Source organism: Bombina bombina, chromosome 10 (assembly GCF_027579735.1).
Source record: "Bombina bombina isolate aBomBom1 chromosome 10, aBomBom1.pri, whole genome shotgun sequence".
Lineage (NCBI taxonomy): Eukaryota > Metazoa > Chordata > Amphibia > Anura > Bombinatoridae > Bombina > Bombina bombina.
In genome coordinates, this window is record NC_069508.1 from 115,786,576 (window position 1) to 115,809,578 (window position 23,003).

Genomic DNA, 23,003 nt, shown 5'->3' on the forward strand with positions numbered 1-23,003 from the left:
TCATGCATATCCAGAGACAGAAAGGTCTGCCTATGTAAAAATAATTATGTGTACTGCTGAATATGTAAAACATTAACAGTGTCTAGGCATTTGCATATAATAATATTGTACAACAGTATAGATAATGCATAGTGACATAAAAAAACATAATTTATGTAAGAACTTACCTGATAAATTCATTTCTTTCATATTAGCAAGAGTCCATGAGCTAGTGACGTATGGGATATACATTCCTACCAGGAGGGGCAAAGTTTCCCAAACCTCAAAATGCCTATAAATACACCCCTCACCACACCCACAATTCAGTTTAACGAATAGCCAAGAAGTGGGGTGATAAAAAAGTGCGAAAGCATACAAAATAAGGAATTGGAATAATTGTGCTTTATACAAAAATCATAACCACCACAAAAAAAGGGCGGGCCTCATGGACTCTTGCTAATATGAAAGAAATGAATTTATCAGGTAAGTTCTTACATAAATTATGTTTTCTTTCATGTAATTAGCAAGAGTCCATGAGCTAGTGACGTATGGGATAATGACTACCCAAGATGTGGATCTTTCCACACAAGAGTCACTAGAGAGGGAGGGATAAAATAAAGACAGCCAATTCCTGCTGAAAATAATCCACACCCAAAAATAAAGTTTAACGAAAAACATAAGCAGAAGATTCAAACTGAAACCGCTGCCTGAAGTACTTTTCTACCAAAAACTGCTTCAGAAGAAGAAAATACATCAAAATGGTAGAATTTAGTAAAAGTATGCAAAGAGGACCAAGTTGCTGCTTTGCAAATCTGGTCAACCGAAGCTTCATTCCTAAACGCCCAGGAAGTAGAAACTGACCTAGTAGAATGAGCTGTAATTCTTTGAGGCGGAGTTTTACCCGACTCAACATAGGCAAGATGAATTAAAGATTTCAACCAAGATGCCAAAGAAATGGCAGAAGCTTTCTGGCCTTTTCTAGAACCGGAAAAGATAACAAATAAACTAGAAGTCTTACGGAAAGATTTCGTAGCTTCAACATAATATTTCAAAGCTCTAACAACATCCAAAGAATGCAACGATTTCTCCTTAGAATTCTTAGGATTAGGACATAATGAAGGAACCACAATTTCTCTACTAATGTTGTTGGAATTCACAACTTTAGGTAAAAATTCAAAAGAAGTTCGCAACACCGCCTTATCCTGATGAAAAATCAGAAAAGGAGACAGATAATTCAGAAACTCTTCTGGCAGAAGAGATGGCCAAAAGGAACAAAACTTTCCAAGAAAGTAATTTAATGTCCAATGAATGCATAGGTTCAAACGGAGGAGCTTGAAGAGCTCCCAAAACCAAATTCAAACTCCAAGGAGGAGAAATTGACTTAATAACAGGTTTTATACGAACCAAAGCTTGTACAAAACAATGAATATCAGGAAGAATAGCAATCTTTCTGTGAAAAAGAACAGAAAGAGCAGAGATTTGTCCTTTCAAAGAACTTGCGGACAAACCCTTATCTAAACCATCCTGAAGAAACTGTAAAATTCTCGGTATTCTAAAAGAATGCCAAGAAAAATGATGAGAAAGACACCAAGAAATATAAGTCTTCCAGACTCTATAATATATCTCTCGAGATACAGATTTACGAGCCTGTAACATAGTATTAATCACAGAGTCAGAGAAACCTCTTTGACCAAGAATCAAGCGTTCAATCTCCATACCTTTAAATTTAAGGATTTCAGATCCTGATGGAAAAAAGGACCTTGTGACAGAAGGTCTGGTCTTAACGGAAGAGTCCACGGTTGGCAAGAGGCCATCCGGACAAGATCCGCATACCAAAACCTGTGAGGCCATGCCGGAGCTACCAGCAGAACAAACGAGCATTCCTTCAGAATCTTGGAGATTACTCTTGGAAGAAGAACTAGAGGCGGAAAGATATAGGCAGGATGATACTTCCAAGGAAGTGATAATGCATCCACTGCCTCCGCCTGAGGATCCCGGGATCTGGACAGATACCTGGGAAGTTTCTTGTTTAGATGGGACGCCATCAGATCTATTTCTGGAAGTTCCCACATTTGAACAATCTGAAGAAATACCTCTGGGTGAAGAGACCATTCGCCCGGATGCAACGTTTGGCGACTGAGATAATCCGCTTCCCAATTGTCTATACCTGGGATATGAACCGCAGAGATTAGACAGGAGCTGGATTCCGCCCAAACCAAAATTCGAGATACTTCTTTCATAGCCAGAGGACTGTGAGTCCCTCCTTGATGATTGATGTATGCCACAGTTGTGACATTGTCTGTTTGAAAACAAATGAACGATTCTCTCTTCAGAAGAGGCCAAAACTGAAGAGCTCTGAAAATTGCACGGAGTTCCAAAATATTGATCGGTAATCTCACCTCCTGAGATTCCCAAACTCCTTGTGCCGTCAGAGATCCCCACACAGCTCCCCAACCTGTGAGACTTGCATCTGTTGAAATTACAGTCCAGGTCGGAAGCACAAAAGAAGCCCCCTGAATTAAACGATGGTGATCTGTCCACCATGTTAGAGAGTGTCGAACAATCGGTTTTAAAGATATTAATTGAGATATCTTCGTGTAATCCTTGCACCATTGCTTCAGCATACAGAGCTGAAGAGGTCGCATGTGAAAACGAGCAAAGGGGATCGCGTCCGATGCAGCAGTCATAAGACCTAGAATTTCCATGCATAAGGCTACCGAAGGGAATGATTGTGACTGAAGGTTTCGACAAGCTGAAATCAATTTTAGACGTCTCTTGTCTGTTAAAGACAGAGTCATGGACACTGAATCCATCTGGAAACCCAGAAAGGTTACCCTTGTCTGAGGAATCAAAGAACTTTTTGGTAAATTGATCCTCCAACCATGATCTTGAAGAAACAACACAAGTCGATTCGTATGAGATTCTGCTAAATGTAAAGACTGAGCAAGTACCAAGATATTGTCCAAATAAGGAAATACCACAATACCCTGTTCTCTGATTACAGACAGAAGGGCACCGAGAACCTTTGTAAAAATTCTTGGAGCTGTAGCTAGGCCAAACGGCAGAGCCACAAACTGGTAATGCTTGTCCAGAAAAGAGAATCTCAGGAACTGATAATGATCTGGATGAATCGGAATATGCAGATATGCATCCTGTAAATCTATTGTGGACATATAATTCCCTTGCTGAACAAAAGGCAAGATAGTCCTTACAGTTACCATCTTGAACGTTGGTATTCTTACATAACGATTCAATATTTTTAGATCCAGAACTGGTCTGAAGGAATTCTCCTTCTTTGGTACAATGAAGAGATTTGAATAAAACCCCATCCCCTGTTCCGGAACTGGAACCAGCATAATTACTCCAGTCAACTCTAGATCTGAAACACATTTCAGAAATGCTTGAGCTTTTACTGGATTTACTGGGACACGGGAAAGAAAAAATCTCTTTGCAGGAGGTCTTATCTTGAAACCAATTCTTTACCCTTCTGAAACAATGCTCTGAATCCAAAGATTGTGAACAGAATTGATCCAAATTTCCTTGAAAAAACGTAACCTGCCCCCTACCAGCTGAGCTGGAATGAGGGCCGCACCTTCATGTGGACTTAGAAACAGGCTTTGCCTTTCTAGCTGGCTTGGATTTATTCCAGACTGGAGATGGTTTCCAAACTGAAACTGCTCCTGAGGATGAAGGATCAGGCTTTTGTTCTTTGTTGAAACGAAAGGAACGAAAACGATTATTAGCCCTGCTTTTACCTTTAGATTTTTTATCCTGTGGTAAAAAAGTTCCTTTCCCACCAGTAACAGTTGAAATAATGGAATCCAACTGAGAACCAAATAATTTGTTACCCTGGAAAGAAATGGAAAGTAAAGTAGATTTAGAAGCCATATCAGCATTCCAAGTTTTAAGCCATAAAGCTCTTCTAGCTAAAATAGCTAGAGACATAAACCTGACATCAACTCTGATAATATCAAAAATGGCATCACAGATAAAATTATTAGCATGCTGTAGAAGAATAATAATATCATGAGAATTATGATGTGTTACTTGTTGCGCTAAAGTTTCCAACCAGAAAGTTGAAGCTGCAGCAACATCAGCCAAAGATATAGCAGGTCTAAGAAGATTACCTGAACACAGATAAGCTTTTCTTAGAAAGGATTCAATTTTCCTATCTAAAGGATCCTTAAACGAAGTACCATCTGACGTAGGAATAGTAGTACGTTTAGCAAGGGTAGAAATAGCCCCATCAACTTTAGGGATTTTGTCCCAAAATTCTAATCAGTCAGACGGCACAGGATATAATCGCTTAAAACGTTTAGAAGGAGTAAATGAATTACCCAATTTATCCCATTCTTTGGAAATTACTGCAGAAATAGCATTAGGAACAGGAAAAACTTCTGGAATAACCACAGGAGCTTTAAATACCTTATCCAAACGTTTAGAATTAGTATCAAGAGGACCAGAATCCTCTATTTCTAAAGCAATTAGTACTTCTTTAAGTAAAGAACGAATAAATTCCATTTTAAATAAATATGAAGATTTATCAGCATCAACCTCTGAGACAGAATCCTCTGAACCAGAAGAGTCATCAGAATCAGAATGATGATGTTCATTTAAAAATTCATCTGTAGGGAGAGAAGTTTTAAAAGATTTTTTACGTTTACTAGAAGGAGAAATAACAGACATAGCCTTCTTTATGGATTCTGAAACAAAATCTCTTATATTATCAGGAACATTCTGCACCTTAGATGTTGAAGGAACTGCAACAGGCAATGGTACTTTACTAAAGGAAATATTATCTGCTTTAACAAGTTTGTCATGACAATCAATACAAACAACAGCTGGAGGAATAGCTACCAAAAGTTTACAGCAGATACACTTAGCTTTGGTAGATCCAGCACTAGACAGCGATTTTCCTGTAGTATCTTCTGGCTCAGATGCAACGTGAGACATCTTGCAATATGTAAGAGAAAAAACAACATATAAAGCAAAATTGATCAAATTCCTTAAATGACAGTTTCAGGAATGGGAAAAAATGCCAAAGAACAAGCTTCTAGCAACCAGAAGAAATGAAAAATGAGACTTAAATAATGTGGAGACAAAAGCGACGCCCATATTTTTCGCGCCAATAAGACGCCCACATTATTTGGCGCCTAAATGCTTTTTGGCGCCAAAATGACGCCACATCCGGAACGCCGACATTTTTGGCGCAAAATAACGTCAAAAAATGACGCAACTTCCGGCGACACGTATGACGCCGGAAACGGAAACGATTTTTTTGCGCCAAAAAAGTCCGCGCCAAGAATGACGCAATAAAATGAAGCATTTTCAGCCCCCGCGAGCCTAACAGCCCACAGGGAAGAGTCAAATTTTTGAAGGTAAGAAAAAATAATTAAATCAAATGCATTATCCCAAATATGAAACTGACTGTCTGAAAATAAGGAAAGTTGAACATTCTGAGTCAAGGCAAATAAATGTTTGAATACATATATTTAGAACTTTATAAATAAAGTGCCCAACCATAGCTTGGAGTGTCACAGAAAATAAGATTTACTTACCCCAGGACACTCATCTACATGTTTGTAGAAAGCCAAACCAGTACTGAAACGAGAATCAGCAGAGGTAATGGTATATATAAGAGTATATCGTCGATCTGAAAAGGGAGGTAAGAGATGAATCTCTACGACCGATAACAGAGAACCTATGAAATAGACCCCGTAGAAGGAGATCACTGCATTCAAATAGGCAATACTCTCCTCACATCCCTCTGACATTCACTGCACGCTGAGAGGAAAACCGGGCTCCAACTTGCTGCGGAGCGCATATCAACGTAGAATCTAGCACAAACTTACTTCACCACCTCCATCGGAGGCAAAGTTTGTAAAACTGAATTGTGGGTGTGGTGAGGGGTGTATTTATAGGCATTTTGAGGTTTGGGAAACTTTGCCCCTCCTGGTAGGAATGTATATCCCATACGTCACTAGCTCATGGACTCTTGCTAATTACATGAAAGAAACTGTTCATATCCCCTGGTAATGATGGGAGTACAATGCTTTATGTACTTATATACAAGTATTGATAGCCCAGAAAGTTATAATAAATAATGACACCATATGTCATTATGTTCAATACAATATATAATTGCACATATTATAGTAAATTGGGTACACTGTAGATGACATAAGAATGTGCTGAGGTTTACAGTTGTCTAAAAGTCTTTGCAAAAAAACCTGCATACAGGATGTTATCAAATCTGAACCCTTAGAAATAAGTGAGTACTCGTCTGTGTATATACAGCATGTAGTGCTTTATCAGCAGAGTTTAATAAGCGTATATAAAACTCAATAATAATCATGAAAAATGCTGTCTTAGCCTTGCTAGCTATTCGTACACGGGTAAAATGAGTAGTTGCTTCCTTAGTAATTACATAATTCCTTAGAGTAAGTAAAAGACATATTGGAACAAACTTGTAAAACACATGTAATGTATCTACAGGAAAGATTATCACTAAATGATTCCTCTCTGTTTAACAGTTATAATAGTGGGTCATTATCATTCTGTTTCATCGTGTGTAACGGCAGAGTATGTAGACACACCAGACATACACAAACAAAACTGGTAGAGAATACACTAAATTTAAGCTAAACACTTATATTGAAACTGCATTACATGCTCCCAGGCTCCAGACTCGATGGCAGCTACTGCAATGGAAGTGCTTGGAAAAGTGAATTACTTATTCAGCACTTTAGAATTACTGCCCTATCTTTTCCTGAGCTATTTTCTGCCTAGTAACAGCTCCTGAACGAATAGGAAAGCCAGGGAAGCTGAGAGGGTGGGGCTACCACAGGAAGAGAAGCTAGTCCCTCAGAGAAAGCTTCAAAGCCATTTTGAGTGTAATTAAATTATATAAAAAGTGCATGAAGCATAATAAAATGTTTCCCTCATAAAAACATGTTCCCCTACCTAACCAGAGTTTCCTCTATTGATCAGCTTACTGTACTGAACAGTCAGTGGTCTTCTTAAAGGGCCAGGCACCAATTTCATAAAAAGTGCCATAAATATTTCCCCAGAGCTGCCAGAGAAGGGCAACAGTGTTACCTGGTTATATGCCTAATAAGAATAGGGTAGGTAGGGATCTGAAAAAAAGTGTTTTATGAGGAGAGCAAGCTAAGTCCCCTGGCTATGCTGTTCCTGTGTCAGAGTACCTACACATAACCTCTGGGCTGTGTGTGCGCTGTGTATAATCACTTACCTTATACATCAACCCTCCACTGGCTTACCAGGCATGTCAATGCCGCTGTAGCAGTACCCAGTAGAGAGCCCATCCAGTGCAGGTATCTAGTACCGCAGAGGATTGCAGTAAGAAATACCTGAGTCACTCAGGGGGAGGCTAGGGACGAGTCTCCGTAACGCCTGAAGGTAGTTATGGCTGAAGTCCCGTTAGGGAAATGCTGTGCACATAACAGTGTAATTATACGTCCCTGTATCATTCAGCTGTTGTGAAATCTTTTTTGTGTTCTTTGTAAATGATACTCACCAGGGACTCTAAGTTTCAAATAGGTCTGAGTTCCCAATATGTAATCCATAAGCAAGCAGCTGGAACAACCTCTATTCTCAATCATCTGCAATGAGGCCAAGAACATAAAACTAAGAGAGAGAAGGGAGGTGGGAGGGATTTTAAGCTCTAATATGGGTTATTGACCTTCTCCTAGGGGCGGGACATATATCCCATATGGTATGGAGGACTTTAAACCATAATTTTATGAAAGAAAACAGAATTTATGTTTACCTGATAAATTACTTTCTCCAACGGTGTGTCCGGTCCACGGCGTCATCCTTACTTGTGGGATATTCTCTTCCCCAACAGGAAATGGCAAAGAGCCCAGCAAAGCTGGTCACATGATCCCTCCTAGGCTCCGCCTACCCCAGTCATTCGACCGACGTTAAGGAGGAATATTTGCATAGGAGAAACCATATGGTACCGTGGTGACTGTAGTTAAAGAAAATAAATTATCAGACCTGATTAAAAAAACCAGGGCGGGCCGTGGACCGGACACACCGTTGGAGAAAGTAATTTATCAGGTAAACATAAATTCTGTTTTCTCCAACATAGGTGTGTCCGGTCCACGGCGTCATCCTTACTTGTGGGAACCAATACCAAAGCTTTAGGACACGGATGAAGGGAGGGAGCAAATCAGGTCACCTAAATGGAAGGCACCACGGTTTGCAAAACCTTTCTCCCAAAAATAGCCTCAGAAGAAGCAAAAGTATCAAACTTGTAAAATTTGGTAAAAGTGTGCAGTGAAGACCAAGTCGCTGCCCTACATATCTGATCAACAGAAGCCTCGTTCTTGAAGGCCCAAGTGGAAGCCACAGCCCTAGTGGAATGAGCTGTGATTCTTTCGGGAGGCTGCCGTCCGGCAGTCTCGTAAGCCAATCTGATGATGCTTTTAATCCAAAAAGAGAGAGAGGTAGAAGTTGCTTTTTGACCTCTCCTTTTACCGGAATAAACAACAAACAAGGAAGATGTTTGTCTAAAATCCTTTGTAGCATCCAAATAGAATTTTAGAGCGCGAACAACATCCAAATTGTGCAACAAACGTTCCTTCTTTGAAACTGGTTTCGGACACAGAGAAGGTACGATAATCTCCTGGTTAATGTTTTTGTTAGAAACAACTTTTGGAAGAAAACCAGGTTTAGTACGTAAAACCACCTTATCTGCATGGAACACCAGATAAGGAGGAGAACACTGCAGAGCAGATAATTCTGAAACTCTTCTGGCAGAAGAAATTGCAACTAAAAACAAAACTTTCCAAGATAATAACTTAATATCAACGGAATGCAAGGGTTCAAACGGAACCCCCTGAAGAACTGAAAGAACTAAATTGAGACTCCAAGGAGGAGTCAAAGGTTTGTAAACAGGCTTAATTCTAACCAGAGCCTGAACAAAGGCTTGAACATCTGGCACAGCAGCCAGTTTTTTGTGAAGTAACACCGACAAGGCAGAAATCTGTCCCTTCAGGGAACTTGCAGATAATCCCTTTTCCAATCCTTCTTGAAGGAAGGATAGAATCCTAGGAATCTTAACCTTGTCCCAAGGGAATCCTTTAGATTCACACCAACAGATATATTTTTTCCAAATTTTGTGGTAAATCTTTCTAGTTACAGGCTTTCTGGCCTGAACAAGAGTATCGATAACAGAATCTGAGAACCCTCGCTTCGATAAAATCAAGCGTTCAATCTCCAAGCAGTCAGCTGGAGTGAAACCAGATTCGGATGTTCGAACGGACCCTGAACAAGAAGGTCTCGTCTCAAAGGTAGCTTCCAAGGTGGAGCCGATGACATATTCACCAGATCTGCATACCAAGTCCTGCGTGGCCACGCAGGAGCTATCAAGATCACAGACGCCCTCTCCTGATTGATCCTGGCTACCAGCCTGGGGATGAGAGGAAACGGCGGGAACACATAAGCTAGTTTGAAGGTCCAAGGTGCTACTAATGCATCCACTAGAGCCGCCTTGGGATCCCTGGATCTGGATCCGTAGCAAGGAACTTTGAAGTTCTGACGAGAGGCCATCAGATCCATGTCTGGAATGCCCCACAGCTGAGTGACTTGGGCAAAGATTTCCGGATGGAGTTCCCACTCCCCCGGATGCAATGTCTGACGACTCAGAAAATCCGCTTCCCAATTTTCCACTCCTGGGATGTGGATAGCAGACAGGTGGCAGGAGTGAGACTCCGCCCATAGAATGATTTTGGTCACTTCTTCCATCGCTAGGGAACTCCTTGTTCCCCCCTGATGGTTGATGTACGCAACAGTTGTCATGTTGTCTGATTGAAACCGTATGAACTTGGCCCTCGCTAGCTGAGGCCAAGCCTTGAGAGCATTGAATATCGCTCTCAGTTCCAGAATATTTATCGGTAGAAGAGATTCTTCCCGAGACCAAAGACCCTGAGCTTTCAGGGATCCCCAGACCGCGCCCCAGCCCATCAGACTGGCGTCGGTCGTGACAATGACCCACTCTGGTCTGCGGAATGTCATCCCTTGTGACAGGTTGTCCAGGGACAGCCACCAACGGAGTGAGTCTCTGGTCCTCTGATTTACTTGTATCTTCGGAGACAAGTCTGTATAGTCCCCATTCCACTGACTGAGCATGCACAGTTGTAATGGTCTTAGATGAATGCGCGCAAAAGGAACTATGTCCATTGCCGCTACCATCAACCCGATCACTTCCATGCACTGAGCTATGGAAGGAAGAGGAACGGAATGAAGTATCCGACAAGAGTCTAGAAGTTTTGTTTTTCTGGCCTCTGTCAGAAAAATCCTCATTTCTAAGGAGTCTATTATTGTTCCCAAGAAGGGAACCCTTGTTGACGGGGATAGAGAACTCTTTTCCACGTTCACTTTCCATCCGTGAGATCTGAGAAAGGCCAGGACAATGTCCGTGTGAGCCTTTGCTTGAGGAAGGGACGACGCTTGAATCAGAATGTCGTCCAAGTAAGGTACTACAGCAATGCCCCTTGGTCTTAGCACAGCTAGAAGGGACCCTAGTACTTTTGTGAAAATCCTTGGAGCAGTGGCTAATCCGAAAGGAAGCGCCACGAACTGGTAATGTTTGTCCAGGAATGCAAACCTTAGGAACCGATGATGTTCCTTGTGGATAGGAATATGTAGATACGCATCCTTTAAATCCACCGTGGTCATGAATTGACCTTCCTGGATGGAAGGAAGAATAGTTCGAATGGTTTCCATCTTGAACGATGGAACCTTGAGAAACTTGTTTAAGATCTTGAGATCTAAGATTGTTCTGAACGTTCCCTCTTTTTTGGGAACTATGAACAGATTGGAGTAGAACCCCATCCCTTGTTCTCTTAATGGAACAGGATGAATCACTCCCATTTTTAACAGGTCTTCTACACAATGTAAGAATGCCTGTCTTTTTATGTGGTCTGAAGACAACTGAGACCTGTGGAACCTCCCCCTTGGGGGAAGTCCCTTGAATTCCAGAAGATAACCTTGGGAGACTATTTCTAGCGCCCAAGGATCCAGAACATCTCTTGCCCAAGCCTGAGCGAAGAGAGAGAGTCTGCCCCCCACCAGATCCGGTCCCGGATCGGGGGCCAACATTTCATGCTGTCTTGGTAGCAGTGGCAGGTTTCTTGGCCTGCTTTCCCTTGTTCCAGCCTTGCATTGGTCTCCAAGCTGGCTTGGCTTGAGAAGTATTACCCTCTTGCTTAGAGGACGTAGCACCTTGGGCTGGTCCGTTTCTACGAAAGGGACGAAAATTAGGTTTATTTTTTGCCTTGAAAGGCCGATCCTGAGGAAGGGCGTGGCCCTTACCCCCAGTGATATCAGAGATAATCTCTTTCAAGTCAGGGCCAAACAGCGTTTTCCCCTTGAAAGGAATGTTAAGTAGCTTGTTCTTGGAAGACGCATCAGCCGACCAAGATTTCAACCAAAGCGCTCTGCGCGCCACAATAGCAAACCCAGAATTCTTAGCCGCTAACCTAGCCAATTGCAAAGTGGCGTCTAGGGTGAAAGAATTAGCCAATTTGAGAGCATTGATTCTGTCCATAATCTCCTCAAAAGGAGGAGATTCACTATCGACCGCCTTTATCAGATCATCGAACCAGAAACATGCGGCTGTAGCGACAGGGACAATGCATGAAATTGGTTGTAGAAGGTAACCTTGCTGAACAAACATCTTTTTAAGCAAACCTTCTAATTTTTTATCCATAGGATCTTTGAAAGCACAACTATCCTCTATGGGTATGGTGGTGCGTTTGTTTAAAGTGGAAACCGCTCCCTCGACCTTGGGGACTGTCTGCCATAAGTCCTTTCTGGGGTCGACCATAGGAAACAATTTTTTAAATATGGGGGGAGGGACGAAAGGAATACCGGGCCTTTCCCATTCCTTGTTAACAATGTCCGCCACCCGCTTGGGTATAGGAAAAGCTTCTGGGAGCCCCGGCACCTCTAGGAACTTGTCCATTTTACATAGTTTCTCTGGGATGACCAACTTGTCACAATCATCCAAAGTGGATAATACCTCCTTAAGCAGAATGCGGAGATGTTCCAACTTAAATTTAAATGCAATCACATCAGGTTCAGCCTGTTGAGAAATGTTCCCTGAATCAGTAATTTCTCCCTCAGACAAAACCTCCCTGGCCCCATCAGACTGGGTTAGGGGCCCTTCGGAAATATTATTATCAGCGTCGTCATGCTCTTCAGTATCTAAAACAGAGCAGCCGCACTTACGCTGATAAGTGTTCATTTTGGCTAAAATGTTTTTGACAGAATTATCCATTACAGCCGTTAATTGTTGCATAGTAAGGAGTATTGGCGCGCTAGATGTACTAGGGGCCTCCTGAGTGGGCAAGACTCGTGTAGACGAAGGAGGGAATGATGCAGTACCATGCTTACTCCCCTCACTTGAGGAATCATCTTGGGCATCATTGTCATTATCACATAAATCACATTTATTTAAATGAATAGGAATTCTGGCTTCCCCACATTCAGAACACAGTCTATCTGGTAGTTCAGACATGTTAAACAGGCATAAACTTGATAACAAAGTACAAAAAACGTTTTAAAATAAAACCGTTACTGTCACTTTAAATTTTAAACTGAACACACTTTATTACTGCAATTGCGAAAAAACATGAAGGAATTGTTCAAAATTCACCAAATTTTCACCACAGTGTCTTAAAGCCTTAAAAGTATTGCACACCAAATTTGGAAGCTTTAACCCTTAAAATAACGGAACCGGAGCCGTTTTGAACTTTAACCCCTTTACAGTCCCTGGTATCTGCTTTGCTGAGACCCAACCAAGCCCAAAGGGGAATACGATACCAAATGACGCCTTCAGAAAGTCTTTTCTAAGTATCAGAGCTCCTCTCACATGCGACTGCATGCCATGCCTCTCAAAAACAAGTGCGCAACACCGGCGCGAAAATGAGGCTCTGCTTATGCTTTGGGAAAGCCCCTAAAGAATAAGGTGTCTAATACAGTGCCTGCCGATATTATTATATCAAAATACCCAGATAAAATGATTCCTCAAGGCTAAATATGTGTTAATAATGAATCGATTTAGCCCAGAAAAAGTCTACAGTCTTAATAAGCCCTTGTGAAGCCCTTATTTACTTGCTGAATAAACATGGCTTACCGGATCCCATAGGGAAAATGACAGCTTCCAGCATTACATCGTCTTGTTAGAATGTGTCATACCTCAAGCAGCAAGAGACTGCACACTGTTCCCCCAACTGAAGTTAATTGCTCTCAACAGTCCTGTGTGGAACAGCCATGGATTTTAGTGACGGTTGCTAAAATCATTTTCCTCATACAAACAGAAATCTTCATCTCTTTTCTGTTTCTGAGTAAATAGTACATACCAGCACTATTTCAAAATAACAAACTCTTGATTGAATAATAAAAACTACAGTTAAACACTAAAAAACTCTAAGCCATCTCTGTGGAGATGTTGCCTGTACAACGGCAAAGAGAATGACTGGGGTAGGCGGAGCCTAGGAGGGATCATGTGACCAGCTTTGCTGGGCTCTTTGCCATTTCCTGTTGGGGAAGAGAATATCCCACAAGTAAGGATGACGCCGTGGACCGGACACACCTATGTTGGAGAAATTTGTATCTTCTTTTACAGATAAAGGGTTTAATATTTAAATTTTACCTAAGGCCACACTAACTCTAGAGCTATCTCAGTGTACATTTAAAACGCTAGTGTTGAATTTTTCCATAGCAGGCAAGATTTTTGATAATATCTGAACTGGAAGCACAGGTGAAACTACCAGTTGATTAGTAAACTGATTATTAACCTGCTCTCATCTATGGTAATCCTGAAGATCTGGCATGCTAGGGAGGACTGGGGACAGAACCACTCACTCATGAGTGATAGCCTGTGATAGTGAATGAGCCAGTAATAGAAAGGTTGTATCATTAATAGTAGTGAAAAACATAATTTATGTAAGAACTTACCTGATAAATTCATTTCTTTCATATTGGCAAGAGTCCATGAGCTAGTGACATATGGGATATACAATCCTACCAGGAGGGGCAAAGTTTCCCAAACTTCAAAATGTCTATAAATACACCCCTCACCACACCCACAATTCAGTTTAACGAATAGCCAAGCAGTGGGGTGATAAAGAAAGGAGTAGAAAGCATCAACAAAGGAAATTTGGAAATAATTGTGCTTTATACAAAAAATCATAACCACCATAAAAAGGGTGGGCCTCATGGACTCTTGCCAATATGAAAGAAATTAATTTATCAGGTAAGTTCTTACATAAATTATGTTTTCTTTCATGTAATTGGCAAGAGTCCATGAGCTAGTGACATATGGGATATCAATACCCAAGATGTGGAGTCTTCCACTCAAGAGTCACTAGAGAGAGAGGGAATAAAAATAAAAACAGCCATATTTTGCTGAAAAAATTAATCCACAACCCAAAAAAAAAAAGTTTATTTTAATTTTTGAAAGAAAAAAACTTAAATCAAAAAGCAGAAGAATCAAACTGAAACAGCTGCCTGAAGAACTTTTCTACCAAAAACTGCTTCCGAAGAAGCAAATACATCAAAACGGTAGAATTTAGTAAATGTATGCAAAGAGGACCAAGTCGCCGCTTTGCAAATCTGATCAACTGAAGCTTCATTCTTAAAAGCCCACAAAGTGGAGACTGATCTAGTAGAATGAGCTGTAATTCTCTGAGGCGGGGCCTGACCCGACTACAAATAAGCTTGATGAATCAAAAGTTTCAACCAAGAAGTCAAGGAAATAGCAGAAGCCTTCTAACCTGTCCTAGGACCAGAAAATAAAACAAATAGACTGGAAGTCTTCCTGAAATCTTTAGTAGCTTCCACATATTTCAAAGCTCTTACCACATCCAAAGAATGTAAAGATCTCTCCAAAGAATACTTAGGATTAGGACACAAGGAAGGGACAACAATTTCTCTACTAATGTTGTTAGAATTCACAACCTTAGGTAACAATTGAAAAGAAGTCCGCAAAACTGCCTTATCCTGATGAAAAATCAGAAAAGGAGACTCACAAGAAAGAGCAGATAGCTCAGAAACTCTTCTAGCAGAAGAGATAGCCAAAAGGAACAACACTTTCCAAGAAAGTAGTTTAATGTCCAAAGAATGCATAGGCTCAAATGGAGGAGCCTGTAAAGCCTTCAGAACCAAATTAAGACTCCAAGGAGGAGAAATTGATTTAATGACAGGCTTAATACGAACTAAAGCCTGTACAAAACAGTGAATATCAGGAAGTATAGCAATCTTTCTGTGAAATAAAACAGAAAGAGCGGAGATTTGTCCTTTCAAGGAACTTGCATACAAACCTTTATCCAAACCATCCTGAAGGAACTGTAAAATTCTAGGAATTCTAAAAGAATGCCAGGAGAATTTATGAGAACACCATGAAATGTAAGTCTTCCAAACTCTATAATAAATCTTTCTAGAGACAGATTTACGAGCTTGTAACATAGTATTAATCACTGAGTCAGAGAAACCTCTATGACTTAGAAATAAGCGTTCAATTTCCATACCTTCAAATTTAATAATTTGAGATCCTGATGGAAAAACGGACCTTGAGATAGTAGGTCCGGCCGTAACGGAAGTGGCCAAGGTGGGCAACTGGACATCCGAACCAGATCCGCATACCAAAACCTGTGTGGCCATGCTGGAGCCACCAGCAACACAAAAGACTGTTCCATGATGATTTTGGAGATCACTCTTGGAAGGAGAACTAGAGGCGGGAAGATGTAAGCAGGTTGATAACACCAAGGAAGTGTCAGCGCATCCACTGCTTCCGCCTGAACATCCCTGGACCAGGACAGGTATCTGGGAAGTTTCTTGTTTAGATGAGAGGCCATGAGATCTATCTCTGGGAGCCCCCACATCTGAACAATCTGAGAAAACACATCTGGATGGAGAGACCACTCCCCTGGATGTAAAGTCTGGCGGCTGAAATAATCCACCTCCCAATTGTCTACGCCTGGGATATGCACCGCAGAGATTAGACAGGAGCTGGATTCCGCCCAGGCAAGTATCCGAGATACTTCTTTCATAGCTTGGGGACTGTGAGTCCCACCCTGATGATTGACATAAGCCACAGTTGTGATATTGTCTGTCTGAAAACAAATGAACGGTTCTCTCTTTAGCAGAGGCCAGAACTGAAGAGCCCTGAGAATTGCACGGAGTTCTAAAATATTTATTGGTAATCTCGCCTCTTGAGATTTCCAAACCCCTTGTGCTGTCAGAGATCCCCAAACAGCTCCCCAACCTGAAAGACTAGCATCTGTTGTGATCACAGTCCAGGTTGGGCGAACAAAAGAAGCCCCTTGAACCAAATGATCGTGATCTATCCACCAAGTCAGAGAGTGTCGTACATTGGGATTCAAGGATATTAAGTGTTTTTTTTTATATTTATTTTTATTTGAATAAGCCAACAAAATAAGAATCACAGCTCAGATAATATATGCCACGCAGGGCAAAATAACAGTATTGACCATAATAATCATTTATAATACATAGATACCAAACTTAACTTAACATATTTAAATCTTATATTCATAATTAGTTAGTATCTTAAACATATAGTTGACTTAAATTTTTTCTTTTTCTTTTACTCTCATATTTTCAACAGAACAGCAAAAAATAATAACCATAATAATCATTTATAATACATAGATACCAGCCTTAACTTAACAGACTTAAATCTTTCATCCGTAATTAGTATCTTAGACATAAAGTTAACTTAATTTTTCTTTTTCCTTTACTCTTCTTTTATATTTTCCAACTAAACAGAAAAAAAAGAAAAGAAAAAAAAAAGAAAAAAAAAAAAGGGGGAAAAGCCCCCCTCATCCCTGTCTCCAATCCCCAGCCCCTATCATAGCCGATAATCCTGACCTATATTCATAAAGCTCCCTACTCCCTATAGCAAGAGATCCATGATGCTGGGAAATCATCATATAGTACAAATTCTGCTAAACTATCTGAACTTAGAAATGGAGACAAAATACATTTTTGAATATGGGGCATATAAGACTTGATTATGGGTAACCAATCTGAGATTTTTTTTATTTAGCAGATTTGAGATGAAAAAGATTCAAAAATTATTTGGTTTTGTATTTCCTGGATAACCATAGAGAAAGAAGGGACAGATTTCGATTTCCAGTTCTTTGCTATAAGATGTCTGATTGACAGGATACTAGATACCAGGGTTTTCAGTCTTAATGAAGAATCAGTAAGGTGAATGTTAAAAAAAATGATATTTTCTGGGTTGAATAGTATATCGATACCATAAAACTTTTTTAGCCAGAAGGATAATTTATTCCATAGTTGTCTTAATCTAGGGCAATAATAAAACATATGTAATATATCAGCTTTGGGATACAAGCAACAAGGGCAATTAGAAGATTGAGAGATGTACATCTTTGACAATCTTAATGGCGTTATATAAGACCTATTTATCATTTTAAAATGCGATTCTTTCTAACTCGATGAAATTCGACATTTATTTACTAGAATGCAACTTGATTTTATTTCTCCATCTTCCAAATTTGGACAATCCCGCGACCATGAAGCAAAAATGTTATTAAGGAAAAGTAGCTTCTGTTTATTGAGCATAATATCATACATGAGAGAGATTGAGGGTAGCCCTGCTATAAATTTCAAAATACATTTTTTGATATCAGACCATGCTAGACACTGATTAAGCTCCCAGGTATGACTACTAAAATAGTGCCTTAACTGGAAATAAGCAAACATATCCTGTCTGGGTAAATCAAATTGTGTAACAAGAGACTCAAATGAGCGAATATAGCCATTGTTATGAAAGATTTGGTACATATTGATGAGTCCTTAATCGGCCCATTTCTAGAATACTGCCTGGGAATAACCTGGAGAGAAATTTATCGTGCCAATTATTGGGAGGAATTCAGAGAAGGAGTAACTCCTAAGAAGGTGCAAAATTTTTGCCAAGCTTTAATAATATTTTTTATAGTTATCAGTTCCCTGATATTATAGGGTAAATCCTTGAATGTATAATGTAAGCTAGCTTTAGTAGAAAAAGGGGATAGCATATAACTTTCCATAATTGAGCAAGAGAAAATGTTTGTGTCTGCTAACCAATCTATAGCGATTTTGGCTAAGCAAGCAATGTTATAAAGTTGGATATTCGGTAAGGCAAGTCAAGCTGAATCGCGAGGATGCATTAAATTTCTAAGCGCAATGCGAGGTTTTTTATTTTTCCAGATGAATCTGGAAAAAATAGAATATAATTTACGTTGTGATATCTTTGTATAATCCCTGCACCATTGATTCAGCATACAAAGCTGTATAGGTCTCATGTGAAAACGAGCAAAGGGGATCGCGTCCGATGCTGCAGTCATGAGACCTAAAACTTCCATGCACATAGCCACTGAAGGGAATGACTGAGACTCAAGGAGTCGGCATGCTGCGACCAATTTTAAACGTCTCTTGTCTGTTAGAGACAGAGTAATGGACACTGAATCTATCTGGAAGCCTAAAAAGGTGACCCTTGTCTGAGGAATCAAGAAACTTTTTGGTAAATTGATCCTCCAACCATGTTTCCGAAGAAACAACACTAGTTGATTCGTATGAGATTCTGCAGTATGTAAAGACTGAGCTAGTACCAAGATATCGCCCAAATAAGGAAACACCGCAATACCCTGTTCTCTGATTACAGATAGTAGGGCACCCAGAACCTTTGTAAAGATTCTTGGAGCTGTTGCTAGGCCAAATGGAAGAGCAACAAATTGGTAATGCTTGTCTAGAAAAGAGAATCTCAGAAACTGAAAGTGTTCTGGATGAATCGGAATATGAAGGTATGAATCCTGCAAGTCTATTGTGGACATATAATGTCCTAGCTGAACAAAAGGCAGAATAGTCCTTATAGTCCCCATCTTGAAAGTTGGTACTCTTACATAACGATTCAAAATTTTTAGATCCAGAACTGGTCTGAATAATTTTCTTTCTTTGATACAATGAATAGGTTTGAATAAAACCCCAAACCTTGCTCCTGAGGAGGAACTGGCATGATTACCCCTGAAGACTCCAGATCTGAAACACACTTCAGAAAAGCCTGAGCTTTTACTGGATTTACAGGGATGCGTGAGAGAAAAAATCTTCTCACAGGAGGTCTTACTTTGAATCCTATTCGATACCCTTGAGAGACAATGCTCTGAATCCAATGATTTTGGACATATCTTATCCAAAAATCCTTGAAAAACCTTAATCTGCCCCCTACCAGCTGAGCTGGCATGAGGGCCGCACCTTCATGCGGATATAGGGGCTGACTTTGGTTTCCTAAATGGCTTGGATTTATTCCAATTTGAGGAAGGCTTCCAATTGGAAGAAGATTCCTTGGGGGAAGGATTGAGTTTTTGTTCTTTATTCTGACAAAAGGAACGAAAATGGTTAGAAGCCTTAGATTTACCCTTAGGTTTTTTATCCTGAGGCAAAAAAACTCCTTTTCCCCCAGTGATAGTTTAAATAATAGAATCCAACTGAGAACCAAATAAATTATTACCTTGGAAAGAAAGAGATAGTAATCTAGATTTAGATGTCATATCAGCATTCCAAGATTTAAGCCACAAAGCTCTTCTAGCTTAAACAGCTAAAGACATGGATCTAACATCAATTTTGATAATATCAAAAATGGCATCACAAATATAATGATTAGCATGTTGCAGTAAGCGAACAACGCTAGATATGTCAGAATCCAATTCGTGTTGCGCTAAATTTTCCAACCAGAAAGTTGATGCAGCCGCAACATCAGCCAAAGAAATAGCAGGTCTGAGAAGATAACCTGAATATAAATAGGCCTTCCTTAGATAAGATTCAAGCTTCCTATCTAAAGGATCCTTAAAGGAAGTGCTATCTTCCATAGGAATAGTGGTACGTTTAGCAAGAGTAGAAATAGCCCCATCAACTTTGGGGATTTTTTCCCAAAACTCTATAGATTTTGCTGGTAAAGGATACATTTTTTTAAACCTCGAAGAAGGAATAAAAGAAGTACCTGGCTTATTCCATTCCCTAGAAATCATATCAGAAACAGCCTCAGGAATGGGAAAAAAAACCCTGGGGAAACCACAGGAGGTTTAAAAACAGCATTTAAACGTTTATTAAACTTAACATCAATAGGACTGGTTACCTCAATATCCAAAGTAATTAACACTTCTTTTAATAAAGAACGCATATACTCTATTTTAAATAAATAAGTAGATTTGTCAGTGTCAATGTCTGAGGAAGGATCTTCTGTTTCAGATAGATCCTCATCAGAAGAGGATGAATTATTATGTTGTTGGTCATTTGAAATGTCATCAGCTAAACAAGTTTTAAAAGACCTTTTACGTTTATTAGAAGGTGGAAATGCAGACAAAGCCTTCATAATAGAATCAGAAACAAATTCTTTAAAATTTACAGGCATGGGGGCGGAGCCAGCTATCCAAGGACAGAGACGTGCCTGTGTTAAGCTCCTGACTAAACTTTGATATAACTATGGGTATCTATCAAAATTTGTGTTCTGAACACCTACAATAGCATTTGACCATGTCTGGATAACTTTGGTGGAGTTGTGGGGGCTGGCTGAGATTGGACTGAGCCGGAGAGCAAAACAGCAACACTACCATGCAGAAGGCCGCGACCATGTGGGAATTAGAGATGGCGCGGCTCCTTCACAACCACTTCCACAGTCTCACACAAGCTCTTCATGAGGCTTTTGGGAATAGCGCACTCTTCAATGACAACAGTGAGCGAGTCACTGCGAATACAAGTTTCTGCTTCGACGCCACAGACTTGGCCACGGACACTAAACAATGTGCAGACGCGTTAACAGCCCCACAGGTGGAAGCCGACAGCGGGCGGCTAGCCTCTATCCCTATAGCAGCAGCAACTCGTGACAGTATCTTAGAAATGGGGATAGGTCAGTCAGTCGCTGAGGATGATGGTGCAAAAGCAATACGGGATCTAAACCCACTACAACCTGCTGCGGTGAAGCCTATGTTAGACTGCCCTAGCTTGGATTCCGTGATGGAGGTGATTGCTGGTCGGACCCACAGAGTCTCGGCCCCTAAGATGAATGAGGCATGTGTAGCACTTGGAGCAAGAACACTGGCTTTATTGACTGTGGAAGCCATCACATTGGCTCATGCAGCGGCAGTTACTGCTGAAGCCGAAAAAGGTCATCTCACTTTATTGCGACCCTGGAGTGGCGATATTGATAAGGCCCGACCGGCACTCACATCAACCCAGACATATGGATGGGACATACCCGGGAGGGCTCACGCTGATGAGCTCTCTCATAACCCGGGAGTGTCTGCATTTAATGCCACGCTGCATCCAAAGGCTGTTCACTTGCCTGGGACTCTGACTTGTCTATGGGAATTTAAGCTCCGGATAATCGATACTCGCAGCAGCCTGAAAGCTGGGGTAGGATAGAGTCACTGCTTCTATTACCTCCTGGTGGCCTAGCCTATCTACACTGAATGTTAGATTTGATTTTAGACTGCAGAAAGACACTGTTAAAAACGTATCTGACTTGATTGTTCTTGCACTGATCTATTATAAATCACTCACTATGTATGTCTGATATCTCTATTTGAGCATTTTGTTTATGCGTGGAGTATGTTCAGTGCTTTCCCCTCAGTCAAACTGGGCAATACAGTTACCCAAGTTCTTACCTTGTCTAATTAACTGTTTAGCATGTTTTGTTATAGTTAAGATAAACGCTGTGTTCATTCTCCTTTTCATTTACTAATTACCTTAGGTACCCATTCATTCTAATCTACATTATGTTATGCTGGCAAAATGTTTTTTCAAACATTCACTACATGTGTTTACTTACACGTCTCTTTCCTGAAAATCCTGCATATGTGACATACTGATCTCTAAGGTGAACTAATACTATGATAGCCAAACTCTTTGGTGCTAACATTCACTCTAGTTCTTACCATGCCCAGTACATTTATGAGAAACAAGCTTTTATTTTTACACGATAACTGTTCATATTATCTTATAACTCCAAACTTGATTTGTCCTATCTAGCTTACCATAGCTGAGAGTGTCTTAAGTAATGAAAACATACTTACCAAAAGACACCCATCCACATATAGCAGATAGCCAAACCAGTACTAAAACAGTTATTAGTAGAGGTAATGGTAAACTGAGGGTATACCGTCCATCTGAAAAGGGAGGTAGGAGATGAATCTCTACGACCGATAACAGAGAACCTATGAAATAGACCCCCGTTAGGGAAATCATCGTATTCAATAAGTGATACTCCCTTCACGTCCCTCTGACAATCGCTGTACTCTGAGAGGAATCGGGCTTCAACAATGCTGAGAAGCGCATATCAACGTAGAAAAGTTTCTCAAACCTCAAAATGCCTATAAATACACCCCTCACCACACCCACAATTCAGTTTTACAAACTTTGCCTCCTATGGAGGTGGTGAAGTAAGTTTGTGCTAAGATTTCTACGTTGATATGCGCTTCTCAGCATTGTTGAAGCCCGATTCCTCTCAGAGTACAGCAAATGTCAGAGGGACGTGAAGGGAGTATCACTTATTGAATACAATGATTTCCCTAACGGGGGTCTATTACATAGGTTCTCTGTTATCGGTCGTAGAGATTCATCTCCTACCTCCCTTTTCAGATGGACGATATACCCTCAGTTTACCATTACCTCTACTAATAACTGTTTTAGTACTGGTTTGGCTATCTGCTATATGTGGATGGGTGTCCACATATCCACATATAGCAGATAGCCAAACCAGTACTAAAACAGTTATTAGTAGAGGTAATGGTAAACTGAGGGTATATCGTCCATCTGAAAAGGGAGGTAGGAGATGAATCTCTACGACCGATAACAGAGAACCTATGAAATAGACCCCCGTTAGGGAAATCATCGTATTCAATAAGTGATACTCCCTTCACGTCCCTCTGACGTTCGCTGTACTCTGAGAGGAATCGGGCTTCAACAATGCT